Raw genomic sequence first — 5,296 nt, forward strand, 5'->3', positions numbered from 1 at the left:
ATCTGAAGAACATGCTCTTCTTTCTGATGCGGATGCTGATTTCTCCTCTTCCCACGTCTATCCTTGCTCTGGCGGCCCTTAGGAATGGTCGCCCAAGAATGAGCACGATTCCGAGGTCACCCTCTATATCCATGACCACAAAGTCTGCAAGGACGAAGGAGTCACGCACCCAGACCAGGACATTCTTGGCTATCCCTTTGGGATACCAGATTGTAGAGTCTGCGAGCTGCACACACATATATGTTGGGGAGAGAGCAGGGTATAAGAGTTTCTCGTATATCACCATGGGCATAATGTTGACACTGGTCCCCAGGTCGCAGAGTGCATGCTCATAGTGTTGATCAAAGATTGAGCAGCTGATCATGGGGACCCCTGGATCTTCTTGAATTGCTGTTACCAGGCCATTCCAGGTGTCATTTCTTGGGGGATTGTGCCTGCCTGAATGGTTAGTGCGAGGAGTCTACTGGGGAAGGTTGCCCCACCCAGTAGACACCATATTTGCAGTTTCAATGGGAGATTCGGGTTGCCCCGGGATGTTTCCATTCTCAAAGACAGGAGCAGCAGCGGCTAATTGAGCCAGTTCAGTTTCTATCATTTTATTGAAACTTAGTTGATTTCTATGAGCAGAAGAAAGAGTTTCAATTTTAGCATGTATGCTTTCCAAAATTTTGTCATTGGCAGCAAGCTTTCTGTTTAAAGATTCGTTTATTTTAACTTGGCCAAAAACTAGGTCTCTCAAGGAGGGTTGGTTCGAATTGAAATTTAAATTGAAATTTGAGTTGAAATTGTTACCTCCTCCTTGGAATGGTGGGTGTGGTTGACCCCACCCCTGGCCTCCTTGTCGACGGAACCCGGTGTTGTTGTTGTTGATGTAGGCTGTGTCTTTATGGGTCTCGGGGCAGTCATTCCCCGAGTGTCCACCATCACCACAAACCTCGCACGTAAAGTACGAGTTCGTAGCATGGACGGGAACAGGCATGTGTTGCCGGTTCCCTTCATCGATCTTCTTCAATAGGAGGTCCAGTTTAGCGGCGAGCATATCCGTCTCCTTGATGGTATGCATTCCGCTCTTGGTTTTGGGCTGGGAACGCTCCTCGTTCTAGCCCTGGTTGGAGACCATCTTCTCGATTAAGGCCATAGCCTTGGCAATTGTCAGGTCGAGATAGGCTCCTCCAGCAGCAGCATCAAGATGGGCTCTGGATATAGTCGTTAGCCCGTTATAGAAGCTTTGGAGCACGAGCCACTCGTCCATCCCATGATGAGGACAGGTGAGTATGTACTCTTGCAACCTTTCCCAAGCTTCTAGGATGGATTCCATCCCTGTCTGCTGGAAACTTGAAATTCTTCCATGCAGGGCATTGGTTTTGCCCAACGGGAAGAACTTGGCGAGAAACGCCGTGGAACACTTGTCCCACGTGCTGACGGCTTCCTTGTTCTGATAAAACCACTGTTTCGCCTTCCCCAGGAGGGAGAAAGGAAACAGGCGGAGCCTGATGGCGTCAGCCGTAACGCCTCGTATGGTTACGGTCTTGCATAACTCCAGGAAATTCTGGAGATGGACGTTGGCGTCCTCATTTGGCTTGCCACAGAATGAGCTAGCCTGCACCATGTTTATGAGGCTAGACTTCAGCTCAAAGTTCACGTCTCCAACATCAACGTTGGGTCCAGTTGCCACATTGGTAGCTGAGGGGATGGAGAAGTCGCAGGGAGTCTTCTCAACCATGAGTTCAGTTGATGGTGCTTGGGAAACTGGTTCGCTTGTCGACTGCGAGATCGGAGGAGGAACGACGCGAGGTCGGACCCTTCTCACGAGGTTCTCGAGATTTTCAACAAAATTTGTCGGCAAGAAGAAACCAGACATACACTACCCTGTTTTCATCCAATCAGGAGAAAACAAAAAGATAAACACATTAGCCTGTAAAAGCAGTAGCTACCTCTTACTTATATTGCCATGTTTATGTACTTTAGTAAATATACTTTACACATAGTGCCATCCCCAGCAACGGCGCAAGAAATACTTGTTGGCATTTCTTAGCGTCGCCACTAGGAGTGGTTAGTTCCTAGCAATGGCGCCTCGAAAAAGCTGGTGTGGTATGTCTTAACATTTACAGAAGGATCCGCAAGCGCACGGATATACCGTTGTAGCATTTCACCCGGAAGTATTCAGGGTATCGTTATTTATATTTTTCCAAAGGATGGCTAGGTTGTGTAAAGTGTATTTACTTAGTTGCATAACCATGACACGTATGAGCAAGATGAAAACTACTGACTATATAGGGGTAAGTGATAAATAAAGGATAATCAGGGGTAATATGACACACATAGAACAGCCAACTCTCATGAATAAAGAATAGACAAGCAATCCTAAGATTAGTGGGAGCATTGGCAAAGATTCCTAATACACTATTCATGTTAGCAGATAAGTTACGTTAGCCACATTGCTTACAGCTGCAGGTGCTGGGAAATTAGGGACATCGGAGAGAATGACCCGCACTGGAGAACATCCAGTCCCATTTCATCTTTGCATGAACTCCTACACCGTACCAAACATCGGGGAGTACGCTAATTGAGAAGTAGCTTCCCGGCAGACCGACAAGGCTGTCACCACCTGCAGTCTACCCCAGTCACACCGTTGAGCACCGTCATATCCGAAGGATCCCACATACCCGGGCACCATGCCCGCATATGAGGTCACTACCCTAGCACCCCCGGGTCCCCCACCCTTCGGATGGACAGGTAAGATGCTAAGGCAAGCCCAAAATCACAACGAACCGATATCCTTACCCAGATCATCTGGTCTAAGCATGCAACTAGAATAACTTGGTAAAGCACTGATCAAGGCTAAGCAAGCTACGAACATAGCAAGATAACTAAGAACGAACTCTAAATGAATAGCATAACGAAAGTCTGAATACAAAGCCATACTAGAGGCCGAGGATTGCTCGCCGACCCCGAGGACGACTGGATTCGCTAAGGAGATGAAGTACTAGCTTAGCTCCACTACCCTAAGGAGTACAAGTCACAAGAGAGTGTAGAGAGAGAGGCTTCCAAGTGGTGTGTGTGTGGTGAGAGTGGTGGGAGGCCCCTTTTATAGCTTGAGAAGTCGGTTCCTGCCATCTCTAAACATGAAAACATGGCAAACCGCCTTCAGGAGGATAGGATCAAGCTTTCCGCCAAAAATCAGCGGGAAAGGCAGACAGGTGGGGTCGGCCGACCCCCCTTGGCGCCTTTTCCTACCGACCTTCTCTGGTTCACTGCTCTGTGGGTCCTGATGTCAGATGGTCGATGCCGGGGCTTGGTTGGTCGGTTTGGTCTGGTTTGTGGGCCTCCTTTGCTCATGTTACGTAGGACACGATCGTCTGCGACTTCTGTCTGCGTATTCGTCGTGTTTGCGTCTTATTCTGGACTTGTATTCCTGAAATCATAAATTCTTGAAAACAACTGTGGAGCAAGATTAGTGATACAAATATGCGAGTAAGAGGTATAGTTTTGCTTTTTTATTGAGTATAGTTGACGGTCATATTTCGCACTTAACGACCGTCAACAATTGGCACGGGCACTGCTCTGCAGCGTGCGAGCCATTGCCGGCATGTGTTCCACCCCGTGTGCGAGATCCGCCGCTCGCTGCGCACAAGCCGCCGCCGCCGCGGGCTCTAGCCCTGGACAAGCTCCGCCATACGCAAGCCGCTACCACGAGCTCCACTCCTAGGGGCGAGATACGCTGCGCACGAGCCGCCATCAGGGCGGCTTCTGCCGTTGGGGCAAGATCCGTCGCGGTGCGAGCTGTCACCGGTGCGAACCTCCGCGGCTGCAGGCCCTGGCATGCTCAGCCGCAGGGGCGGCAAGTGTCGCGGCGTAAGGGGCCATGGACGGCGGCTGCAGGTGGGGCCGCAGTGGCAAGCAAGGTGGCGGGCGGTGCCACGGATGGCGGGGCCGCGGGCTACGAGCGTGGCGCCGCACAGTACTGCAGACGGCGGCGGCGCTCATGACGGTGGGTGGGACTACGACCAGCGGTGGCGGGTCGGGCCGCGGCCGATGGCGGCGGGTGGAGCCATAGGCAGCAAGCGAGCCAGTGGGCGGTCCCCTGCTCATGCGGTTGCTCTTGGAGAAAGGAAGAAGATGACGAGTGGACCTCACTCGTTAGTGAGAGATGGAGAGGGCTGGGTGGTGTGTACTTTGAATGACATGTGGGGTCTGTTTGTAGATTTTCCAAAAGCCACAGCTATTCCACCAAACGGTCTTCTGCATTTTTTATAGCCACTTCTGCACATCTGCTTTTTCAACAGCCACTGCCCACAGCAGCTTTTCCAGAAGTTGCAGCCCAACCAAACGCACCCTGAGTCTTGAGAGCGCCGACTGGCAGGACACGTGAAACAACGCTACCCTCTCCTGTTCCACCCCGCATCCCCGTTCCACTCCCCATTCCCGCTCGGCTGCCGATGGTCACCCCTTCCCCCCGACCCGTCTTCTCCCAGTCTCCGGCGATCCGATGTGCCCGATCGCGTGCTCCGCCTGGAGGCAGCTGGTGGCGGCCGCTCGCTGCCGAGCACCAAGGTCGTCAGCCCGTTCCAACAAGGTACATTTTGCTCTCATCAGGGTTTTTGTGGGGTTTTGAGCTGCGGCGAGGCAGCACCACTAGCCACGGGCAGTGGGCGGAGTCCGGTAAGGGGCCGGCGGCGGGATTAGGGAAGGGAGTGAGGGGCGGGTGGTGTATGGCTGATAGAGTGGCGAGGCGGAGGTGACGCGGCCAGTGATGGCTGCCTGGCTGGAGTGGAGGTCGTGTGGCGGGCAGCCGCGGCGCTGTTGATGGCTTCGGCGAAGGCGGCACTTCAGCGCAGCGGCGGATAGTTGGGGGAGGATTGGGGGAAACTTCAGCGAGAGAGGAGGCGGACCTTGAGCAGGGGAAGAAGTGTCAGGTCCTTGCGGATCTTAGCTAGGAATTGGCCAGATTTTCAGGCAAAAGGGGTAGGATCGGGGATTTGGGTAAAGAGGGAGAGGGAGAGCTAGGGTTCTAGTGGAAAAAGTGAAATGGGTAACAGAAATGTAACTAGCTTCAACTTGAGTCCTGACATTCATGGATCAGGGACAACAAACCAAGAAGGACGAAGGCAATTCTAAAGGAGGGCAGGAGCACAACCGTTTCAGGAATGGATGGTCTGACTTCTGGTATGGATTAAGGACGCACATGCACTTGACATGTTAGTTTAATTTTTTATTATGTCTGATTTTTGCTTTCTTTCAGCGACCCAATACTTACATTGGCTGCACGGTCAATGACCTTAGCATGTATCCTTTA

The 5,296-nt window shown here is 51.9% G+C and overlaps 1 non-coding gene across 1 annotated transcript; it reads left to right on the forward strand.

Moving 5' to 3' along the window:
- Nucleotides 1-1,250: 1,250 nt before the first annotated feature.
- On the forward strand, nt 1,251-1,357 carry LOC120671754. Its single transcript, XR_005673843.1, has one exon. It is a non-coding gene; the product is annotated as a small nucleolar RNA R71 (small nucleolar RNA).
- The last annotated feature ends 3,939 nt before the right edge of the window (nt 1,358-5,296 follow it).

This window comes from Panicum virgatum, chromosome 4N (genome assembly GCF_016808335.1).
Source record: "Panicum virgatum strain AP13 chromosome 4N, P.virgatum_v5, whole genome shotgun sequence".
Taxonomy (NCBI): domain Eukaryota; kingdom Viridiplantae; phylum Streptophyta; class Magnoliopsida; order Poales; family Poaceae; genus Panicum; species Panicum virgatum.